Source organism: Miniopterus natalensis, chromosome 1, assembly GCF_054644295.1.
Source record: "Miniopterus natalensis isolate mMinNat1 chromosome 1, mMinNat1.hap1, whole genome shotgun sequence".
NCBI classification, from domain to species: domain Eukaryota; kingdom Metazoa; phylum Chordata; class Mammalia; order Chiroptera; family Miniopteridae; genus Miniopterus; species Miniopterus natalensis.
This window is the reverse complement of record NC_142081.1, coordinates 144,293,844-144,305,754: the sequence shown is the minus strand read 5'-3', so window position 1 is coordinate 144,305,754 and position 11,911 is coordinate 144,293,844.

The following is an 11,911-nucleotide window of genomic DNA, read 5'->3' as shown; positions in this document are numbered from 1 at the left end:
CCGATTGAATAAGCACTATTTTAAACATCCACATTTGTGGGGAACAAAAATAACACCATCAACCGTTCCCTTCCAACATGAAAGCCACCTCCACACAGAAAAATGTTCCTTCCTCTGTTAGGCATGGGGGGGTGTATGGAGTGGGAGCCCCTAACAACTGAAGCATTTACCTTCCCATACTTGAGATGTGGGCACCACAGCCCTGCCACTGTCCCCACAAAAACTCAGTTCTGCCCACATCATAGGGAAAGACTGGAAATATCAAGTATCGCAATGTGGACATGCAGCCAGAGTACCAGGTGAAGAGAGGAAAAGAGAAGTCAAGAGAGAGAAACAGAGAGAGGGAGGGAGAAAGGGAATGAAAGAATAGAGAGAGAATTTGGCAAATTTGCAATCAACTTTTCCATTATAGAGAACCACATTTAGTGGGGCAAAATCCTAGATTCTTAATGATAATAAAAATTTTAAAATAATAATTATAACTAAGACTTATATAGCACCTACTATATGCAAGGCACTATTTGAAGCACTTTTAAATGTGTATATTAATTTATTTAATTCTCATAACAACCTGGTGAGTTAGGTACAATGACTATAGTGATTTTATCGACAGGAATGCTGAGGCACAGAGATGTTAAAGAATTATGGAGCAGAATTCAAACACAGGCTCTAGAGGCTGAACCTTAAGCATTATGCTACAGAGCCTTGCTGACTTCCATGCTCAAATATTCTACATGGTGCCCCGATGCTCAGTTAGAAGGGAGCAACACATCCACTGGGCAATTTCATCTACATGACCATAGATAAATCATGTAACTGTATCTTGTTTTTGTTTTGTTTTTTTATATCATCAACCTGTGTACACATTATGTACTCAGGGATTAAGGAACCTGACACTATGAAAAAAATGAAATAAAATATAATTGGCTCCTTCAAGCAAACAGTATTTTTAGCATCCCATTTTAATTTTGTTTTGTGGCCTAAAACAATAAACCCTGAGCACTGCCTCAAGCACTGTGGGCCATACACATACCACAGCTGATGGAAGGCAGAGTTTCTGCCCATCAAGGCAATTATAGTCTAAGGAGGAATTTTTCCAGCACTTTCCATATGGCCCTGTCTGTCATGACAACTCGAACAGATTTCAGTAGTTTCCCCCTGCATTTGGCAAAGTACAACACTGGGAGGTCAGACGCCCTGGGTATAATGCACACTTGCTTAATGCCCCAGTTCTGGAAACTTACTTCCAGAGTCTTGATTCTTCCAGAGTTCATAGCCCTAGCCAAAGCTCCCCAGGAGACAAAGAGAGAGGTTATTCTAAAAGAGCTACTTACCTCCAAATTACCTGTGTGGCTCCTTTTCTCTTCTCTGTCTCAATGAGTGCCAGTGTAGGAAAAAAATGTAGGGAAATCTTTTCCAGATAAAGTCAATTTTCAAAAAGCAGGATTTAATTCAAACCACAAATTCTATTTAAAAATCAAACAAGCAGAGCAGTTGGAGTAAGACAGAAGCTATTAAACTATATTTTTTTTAAAAAAGAAACTCATAAATGGAAAAACAATGACTTATTGAAGGGTAAAGTAAGACAATTATCCAGACTGCCTGCCCTCTGGCATTTTCAGAGTCTGGGGCAGTATATGTTTCTATGAAATACTCTCAAATCTGTTGAAATAATTTGCAGTCATTTGGTAGCCATGGGGCCTTTTATTCCTTAACACTACTATAGTCATGTTTTTTTTTACAGATGAACTCAGTGATTGCCTACCTGATCTCAACTCTTGAGCAATTCACGGTGACTAATATCACAAGCATTAACCCATGTTAAGCAGGCACACTTGGTACCAGGCAAGGTATATTTGGTAGATAACTTTATATGGGAATTCGAAGAGCAATGAAGGAAATGACTTCGTATCATTATTTTTATCTGTGCAGAGCAAGTTTCTTAGCATTCTCTGAAAGTCTTGTGAGATGGAATCATAGTATGGAAAACTTTAACATGATTAAAGAAATTAAGAATGAAGGCCAGACTATCCACCAACTGGTAAAAGGGTATGGTTATATTTTAGGCCTCTGTCAGTGGCACAGTATAATAGACAAATATATCATTCAAAAGGAAGAACAGTTGATCAGAGGTAGACAACTAAACTAGAAATGAAGAGAGAGGTTTAAACTCTAACTCAAACTAGGAGTCAGACAAAAAACTGTACTAAACACAGACATTCTCAGGATTCTCTGGGGTGCAATCAAAGATATTCTCTGATTGCTTTAAATTTTGTGTTAGGCTTTCCATAAACACCTGCACACCTATTTTTGCACACTGATGTGAAGGAGGCTTTTCTCTTGGCCCATGCTTAATGTTCAAGGCGTGGCCAACTACTTCTTAGGTAGACACACCTATGAATTACATCCAAAGGAAAGATGCCATATTATTTATGTTTTACTTGGGGGTGCCAAAGAGTGTCTGTTTAATTATTGAGGTAAATGTTTTAAATATTTTAGCTCATTTAATCTTCTCAAAAACACTTGAGAGAGCAATTATTATTCCCATTTTATAGATAACAAGTTGAGGTTAAGTGAAGACATGTACACTGCATGACTCTTCACAATTAATCAGTGCTGGAGCCCCGACCATCCAGCTCTGAGTGACTGAAGCCCACACCCCGGTGATGATTGAGCACTCAATCCATGAGGTGGAGGTCACAGGCTCATTCCCACTGCTGGCCAATTAGCTGTTCCACAGGCAAAGCCAGCTGCCTGCACATGGGACCAGCTGGTCACCATGGAATCCAAGGAAACGGAGTGGCAGGATTAGTGTAAAACTATCCGTCAGTAGAAAACAGCATGAATCACGAAGACGAATAAGTAGCGCTATCTTCTTGTGCAAAGAAGAGCACGTTACTGTAGAACCGTGCCGTGGGTATTGCGGACACAGCCCCTTGGCTATGCCCTTAAAACTTGGAAGGACAGGAAGAAACTGTTCCCCACCAGAAATAAAACTTTGACTCTCAAGCCCGCACTCCGAGGGCAGAGGCGGTGCACCAAACTTTCTTTCCTTTTCCCCTGAAGTCGGGATGTGTGTGAAGGGGTTCCTCTCTCCAGTCTCCCTCCCTCCCTCTCTCCTTCTCTCATTGATTTCCTAGGCACTTTGCCCTTTCTTTCCCCACGGCCATCACTCTTCTTGATTGTAGTTTTCACCTGGTTCTCTCTTGAGAGAGTAGTGGAGATTTTGGAGTTTCAGATTTTACTGGATAAAGGAAAATGATCTCTTCCAGACCAGCCTCAAAGTGAAACACTGACCGAACAAATACATCTTCCTCTGTGGAATACTGCCAATTCCAAGAGCCTAATTGTAACTTTTGTTCCTCTCTCGCAAGCTGACTGTTATCCTACCTTGCAGGGGGCAGGCCCCAAGAGGGGCGTGGGAAGGGTGCCTCCTGGGTCTGTGACAGCAGGCCAAGGAAGATGCCTCCATAGGCTTTAACAAGATACTGTAAGTTTTTCAAGGTTGGTATTGAAACAGAATTTAAATAACCAGCTGACTCAGCTGACTATTTACAGAATAACATGAATGAATTATTTCGGTGATTATAGAAGGAAATTTTTCCTTTGCCTTTTAATTCTTGATACTGCATTTGGGGGCTATAGTCATGTTTCTGTTTTGTTACTTGGGAAAATATTTCTTTTTCCCACATTTCTGATTTCAGACTTCAGTCATTTCAAATATAAGCCTTTTGGTTATACTCAATACTTTATTTTTCAGCTTTCTATTTTCTATGGATATTTGGAATCATTATGAAAAATGTTTAAGACCTCATTTCTATTCTTGCTTCAAATCTCACATTCAAATATGCTGAAAATTCAAGTATTAAGATGAAAGTTAAGCAACTTTTTAGAAAGCAATCAGTTTCTGTCTTGCATACAGAAAAAGAACATTAGGGTTTACAATATATGTACAGGGATGTTCATTGCAGCATGTTGTGACAGCAAAAATTTAGAAACCACCCTGGCCTGAGTGGCTCGGTGGTTGAGAGTCATCTCATGCACCAAGAAGTCACTGGTTCTATTCCTGGTCAGGGCACATGCCTAGGTTGCAGGCTTGATTCCCAGTAGGGGGCATGCAGGAGGCAACCAACTGATGGCTCTCTCTCATCAAGATTTCTATCTCTTTCTCCCTCTCCTGCTTCCTCTCTCTCTCTAAAAAAAATAAAATAAAATAAAAATTCAATAAAAACATATTTAAAAAAATTAGAAACCACCTAAATATCAATCAAGAGAAATAGTTGATTGGTTACAGTGCATGGATGCTTTATCACTTCTGGCAGACATTAATTCTGCAGACATTAAATGAACAGGAACATATATTACAATATTGAAAGAATTCCCATGAAAAGAAAATTACAGAATAAAATGTATTAGTGTGATTGCATTTCAAAAACAACAATAATAAAGCTCATTAAGTCAACATATAATTGTATCAATAGAAAATATCTAGAAGTAGCAACACCAAACTAACATTGTTTTTGTATATGTGGGAAAGTAAGATCGAACAATTATTAACTTTTCCTTTATGCACTTCAGTGTTGCTTGAACTGTTACAGTAAATATGTTTTTCTTTTATAATAGAAGCAATAATTTTATTTTGGAAAATTTTGTTTCCTCTATAAATTTTTCTTAAGTTAAGCAAATTCCACTTAGAATTGAAGCAAAGGGAACCCATACTGGGGCAGACCAAAGAGAACTTTGATCTTTTCTTCCTTATTTTATTAATGTGGGAAAGAGAGTTCAGAGAATTTCAGTGACTTACTGAAGGTCACACAGCTATGAGTACTGGAGGACTAGAATTCATTTCTCCTGACCCCCAGTTCAGTGCTGTGCCTGTGTTGCTCAAACTTTGTCATCAAAGTGACCAAAGGGAAAAGGAGACTAAATTGCTTTCTCAAAAACTGTGCATATATTCTCTAAAAAGGCAAATAATTTTGTCGTGGCATTATGTTTTACCTTAAAAACTAATATGACTTAAATAAACAAACTACAGACACATGCAACAATATAGATGAATCTCACAAATGTAATGTTTGGAAAATAAGACAGCTGCAAAGAGAACATATTAAATGATTTTATTTATATGAAAATCTAAAACAGGACAAACTAATCATTAGTGTTGGAAGTCAGGAGAGTGGTTACTCTTGCTGATGGTATCAGAGATAGGGCAAATGGGGGCTCTGCAGTGCTGGAATGTTCTATGTCTTCATCTCAGAGATGGTTACATGGATGTGTTCACTTTGTAAAAGTATGCTGAGCTTTATGCTTATGATTGTTCACTTTCTGAGTATCTGTTATAAAATATGCTCGTTAAAAATTAATGTGTTTTTTTTATAACCATGAATTCCTATGCCTATTTTCATATATATTTTTCTCAAATCTTGAAATATAGTTGATAATATGCAACATTTATTTTGTGACTTCACATCCCACTTGGTAAACTCCGTAGCCCTGTTTTTGACGAGAAGCTTGGTGCCATGGCCATCTCTGGCTGCAGCAGTAAGTCAGGATATTTCGAGGCTGTCAACAGAGCTTGGGCGCTGGAGTTACACTGCAGGAGGTTGAATAACGACTCCACTTTTCCTAGCTTTATAACTGAGGACAAGTAATTTAACTTCCCTTACTCTGGTAGGGTTCATCTCAACAGGGTTGTGAGGATTAAATTGGATAACCCATTTAAAGCACTCTGCACAGGGCCTGGCCCATTGTAAGCCAGGAATAAATGTTAATTATTGCTACCTATTGTTATTCTATGCGGAAATTTTAACCCTTTCCCCCTACACATGCATCACACTTTCCACCACTGCAACTAGGATACCACACATTGTTTTATATGTATCAGATGCTCACTATTTTTAATTGAATTGAATCCAGTGATTCCTCATGGTCTCTAAGAGAAAGTCCAAGTCCTTAGTTTGAATTTAGGTTTGTCTTCCGTTTTAGTCCCCTCCTATTTTCCAGCTTCAGTTTCTTCACTGTTCTACATTAATACCCATCCCAATCACACAAGTCCACAACCGTTTCCAAGCATGCCTCGCATGTTTCCTTCTCATAATGGTTCTTTGCTTATGTCGTGCACTCTCCCCACCTGCAGAAAATCTTTCCTCCTTCTCTGTACTTCCATAATTTAACCAATCTTTTTAAGGTCATGATTAAATCGATCCCCTATGGCAACATTTCTAATCTATTTTGATTCACAAAACCCTTTGAGAATTCAACAATTTCAATTTGACACTTTTCTCTCTTAGAAAAAAAAATAGATACAGATATGCAAACCATCCACTTTTGAAGGTTTCACAGTCTCCCTGGATCTTGGTCAGTCCCCCACCTACGGTTTTAAGCTACCATCACCTTGACAAAGCGACTCATTATCAATGCTCATAGTAATTCCTCTCTAGATTAGGAAAGTATTCCCCCACCTTTTTTTTTTGACATTTACTTTCACTTACATGTGTCTTATCTCACACCCAGAATGTAAGTATCTTGAGAATAAAGGCTTTGACTTTATACGTCTGTTTGCCCGCAGTGACTAAGCAGTATGCCTTGTACGTTAGTGAGTCTACAATTTTTTAAAAAAGCGCTGTCCCCTTTCATCTAGTCTTTCCTCAGTCTGATCTCATCCTGGCCTATGGTTTTAAATGCTTTGCATTTGCTGGTGGTGTCAACATTACGTCTTCAGCCTAGACATTGTCCTTCAATTCCAGATTCAAATATCCCATAGGCCTTATGACACTTTCATGTGGATGTCCAATAGACGTCACACATGTAACATGTCAAGAAGTGAACTCATGGTTGTTCACGACACCCTTTTCTTTCCCCAGCCAACCTTATTTCCATCCCAGTATTTTTTCCATCTCAATATTTGATCAATTGAGGCCTGTTTCTTCCCTTTTACTCTGCCCATTCCCATCCCATTCTTAAGTAAGTCCTCTCAAATCAACCTCCAAAATATACTCGAAAGCCACTACCTACTCTTCATTTCCCAAGCCACCACTGGTTCAAATCCTCACCATTTTTACACAGCCTCCAAACTTCTTTCCTTGCTCCCTCTTTGCCTCTCTGCCATCCATTCTCCAGTTGTCAGAATGACTTTTTGCAAATACAAATTAGTGTTGCCACTCCCTTTCTTAAAACCCTTCCCTTTGCACTTAGCATGAAGTTCAAATCATGGGTGACCTCGCTCTCACCAGTGACTCCAGGGCTGCTCACAGTAAACTCTGGTCTTAGCAGTTCTCTCTCTCTCTGTCTTTCTCTTTCTCTCAGCAAACTCTTCCTTACCTTGGGCTATCAATCTGTCTGAAAAACTCTTCCTCCCTTATCCCGGTTTATTATCCTTCCTCTTTTAGCTTAATCTGATTTCCTCAGGAGATCTTCCCTGACCACTCTGTCTAAAGTGGACCTCAGAATGACCATATACTCCATCACCCTGTATATTACTTTGTATTAGAATCCAATTACCTTTATAAAATGGTTGTCCTGATTTATTGCCCATCTTTACCACCAGAATTTAAACTCTCTGCAGGCAGGGGTCATGTCTGAGTTGTTTATTGTTTTAATTCCAACATCTAGGAAAATATAAGCTCCGTAAAAGCAGGAAAAATTTTTCTTTCTTTTTTTCTTCTTGTTCTCTGATATCACCCCCAGTACAAAAGGGCCTGCCACAGAGTAGGCACACAACGAATCTTTGTTGACTATTGAATGAAGGGTAAGAACCCAGTAAATGCTATTTTGTCTATATTATTCAATCAATAGTTTAAATATTACTTTTGGATAACCAGAAAGAAGCTAGCAAATTTATTTAGGGAGAATTCTCTGTAAATAATAGCTAAAAATGATTTATAACTAATGCATTAAAGCATTGCGATCTATGAGTATTATTATTATATTGTTTATAAATAGTCATATCCAAAGTCCTTAGAAACACTTAGCACTCAAAACTTAACAAACCATTCCCCTGTTATCTCATTAACCTTACAAATTTGCTTAGTAACAAACTTAAAAATTAGCGCAAAGATAAACTTCAAAATACGTTGTTATAGAATAATACAAATTCAGAATGAATAAATCCTAAAACAATGACTTTTGCTTACAATTCCACTCAATAGTCAATGAGGTGAATTCAGAACAGGCCTCTTTGGCATATGCCACAGCATTTCATTAAATCAGTTACTGTCTCCACCACAACTCTTTGCTGTCTATAGATTGGCCCATTATATCATGCAGAGCTTCCTGGGCCAAAAAAGAAGTCTCTGAATACATAGTCTTTTAAAGGTCTGGGGTCATTAGTCAATAAAGACTGTTTACTTTAAGCTCAGAAAGCTGACCAATTTTACTGGCAGCCATGGGTGACAAAGGGTGCAAGGACATCTGACTTTCATTGCTGAGCTTTTAGGCTTAGTGGGATTACAAAGGAAGGAGAAGTCAGGCAGATACATTTCAGGCCTGCAGACCCTTCTTATATTTACAACAAGATGTTTTCCTAGTAACAGTTTATTTTGCTGAAAACATTTAAATAAAAACTTCCAGAGCCTCTTTTGAATAGATGGGTTTGCATTCCCTAGTCAAACACCTGCCTGACTTTAATGTGCTTCTATTTTAGTCCCTGTAAAGATATATCCCCTTCCATTAAGACTTGTTCTCTGTATAATTAACACACACACAGCCTCTAAGAAGAGAGTAGGTACGGAGGACTTTTCTGGCTAACTCTGGTGATCTGTCCTCTCTGTATGCCCTCAGCAGCTAATGAAGCCAACTCATGGGCATGAAAACCATTTTTAACTCAGCACAACACACTTCTAATATGATAGCTCACCAAACACTTTCTCACTGACTTTAGAGTATGTTCCCCTAGTTTTGAAAGCTCTTCTCACCTAAGTTTTCTCCCAATTGTCTTAGTGTGACTAAAGCAACCTTTGGACAATTCTAGATGCTATAAAAAATGCTCCTGAGTCACTCTGACCTCATTTCCTTCTCTATTCCTGGTGAATTTCAGTATCTGACAGAGAGACTCCACCTTAGTAATAATCAGACCTGAATTAGTACTTGGAACCAGGAGACATTTATCCCATGGGCAGTTTTACTCATTGAGGGCCATTTTAAAAAAAATCTTTTCTCTTTTAATCTCTTCCCACCCACTCCCCCATCCCCACTTTCCCTCTGAGATCCCTCAGTCTGTTCAATTTGAGGGCCATTTTAATTCACATTGGACTCACAAGCTGGCTGGGTTTCTAAGACTGGGCTCAAGGCAAATGGTAAGTAAGGTCAAAATTATCCTCGGAAATCCCTTAAAATTGCCCATAAATCTTACTTCAGGGTTTTGAGTATACAGCCCTGTATAATATGGCATGTGGATGTTTGTAATTATGTACAATATCTAATGTATAAGTGCACATGCTTATTCAGTATAAAATAAAGGACATATATGTAAAATAATATTTTGTAACATTTTATTTTCCAGTCTCCCATTCCCACAAACAGAGTGGTTAAATTGGCATTAACCAAATGCATTGGAAATCGAGGCTCTCTACTTCAGAGGTGATAGGCACCACTTGGCCTCTAAGTTCTCTATTAAAACTTTGTTTCCTGTTCTATGCTTGAAACAAGCCCTTTTGAAACCAGTGTGTACCTTGGATATTGTTTCCATGGAAAAAACTTTAATGAATATTAATTGCCTTAATTAGATAAATAATCACAAGAAACCCATATCTAAGCACCCACCAACACATCTGATTATTTGGAAAGGCAGGTGGGTTTTTATTTTCTAGACAGAGCCCTGATCTTTCCAAATTTCTATCTGTTATTTGCTGCCTGCCTTCTCTAAAATGATTCATTCACCTGATTGATTTTTGGTGTGAGACTTGAGGTTTTTTAAAAAGCCAGTAAACATAAGAGATGTTCCATTTCTGATATTGTAGTATGCAATCAAACTGAAGATATTTAAAATGGCTGAAACAAATACCTTGTATATGTGTGTATTGTATGTGGGGTGGGCATGGAGGGTGGGGAGGACTGTATTTTACGACTTCCAAGCAAAGCATTGTAACTCTCAAAATGTGCTTCTAGACCACATCACATGTTTACCCCTTTGATATGAACATTGTGTCTTACTCAGTTCTCACTTTGAAGAATTGCACTTTTTAAAGTTCAGCTCCTGCCTGGCCAGCATGGCTCAAAGGTTGAGCATTGACCTATGATCCAGGAGATCATAGTTTGATTCTTAGTCAGGGCACATGCCCAGTTGGGGGCATGCAAGAGGTAGCTGATCAATGACTCTCTCTCATCATTGATGTTTTTATTTCTCTCTCCCTCTCCCTTCCTCTCTCTGAAATCAATAAAGTAATACTTAAATAAATAATAATAAATAAATAAAGTTCAGCTCCCACTGTTACTGGCAGGAAGAAGGCTGTGTTGATGACTCCATGGAGAAGGTAAGAATGCTCTCCCCCTTTCTGGTGAGTGGAGAATGTAGAGTACTCTTAATGAGGTACCAAGCAACTCTGTAAACAGGGAGAAACAATAGCAAATAGGGTTAAGGTAAGGATTAAAGGAGGTAAAACACATGAGTTGTTGAAAATGTTGCTCAGCATTCAGGGAGCCCTCCATTGTTGTTGATAATGTTTTTAGTGCTGGTGTCATGATAAGAGGTATCCTGGAAATACATTTAGATAGATCGTTTTGGAACTGTCTAGTGAAGTTTTTTGACTTCCTGACTGAAGATACTCCATAGGTATATAAAAGGCAGGTAGAGTCACCTTTAAGACTAGTCATTTAGAAATAAAGGTTCAGCCAAGCTTTTCATCTTTAGTAGCTGTTGGAGGGGAAAAAGTGAGCTTATGAGTTCCCCAACAGAGAATAAGTAGAAATCTGAAAGAAAAAAAAAAGATGACTCTATAAGTCATTTAGTTCAATCCAATTAGTTTTTTTAAAAAATATATATCTTTATTGATTTCAGAGATAGGAAAGGAGAGGGAGAGAGAGAAATAGAAACACCCATGATGAAAGTCATTGATTGGCTGCCTCCTGCAGGCCCCCTGCTGGGGATCAAGCCTGAAACCTGGGCATGTGCCCTGACCAGGAATCAAACCCTGATCGCCTGGATCCTAGGTCGACGCTCAACCGCTGAGCCACGCCCGGCCGGGCTCAATCCAATTACTTTAAACTTGATAAAACTGAGAACAAAATGGAGGCACCATGGTAGCAGCTACTTGTCACTATTAGTAGGTCTATACTACAAGTAGGTCTTCTTTCTTAATTTGTCAAATTCCATTAAAAAAAGAAAACCAATTACATTTAATCATGAAATGGAAACATAACCTAGTCTTCTTTAAATAAAGAAACTCTATATAATTTTTAAAATTAATCCTATTATAGATATTTATTTAACTTGCCCAACAAAGCTATAGTTATATGTCTCTACAGATAGTTGAATAGTTGAACAATTTGTGCATTTCCACCTATCTGTAAAAAGAGTAAGCAATAGAAACATAAATATCCATCAAAATGAAATGTATTGGTAAAATTAGGCTTTAATTGACTGAGTAGTATGTGCTTCTATCATGTAACATGCTTGCTTTATTGTGGGCTATAGAAAAGGGAATGAACAAATCAGAGAAATATGGCTGTTGCAAAATTAAATAATGATTATTATAGATGTAATTATATGTGTGCAGGAAGAAGTAGAGGATAATCCCTGAGACCACTATATAGAATTGCAAAGGTTCTTTTACCTCATAACACATTTACCTGCAAATTGAGAACAAGGAGCTTTTTACCTTCTCCATCATCTTCATCCTCATCATCATATCATCACCCTCATCATCATCATCATCATCATCAATAGTTTTTATGATCCAGAAATATGCTAAGTGCT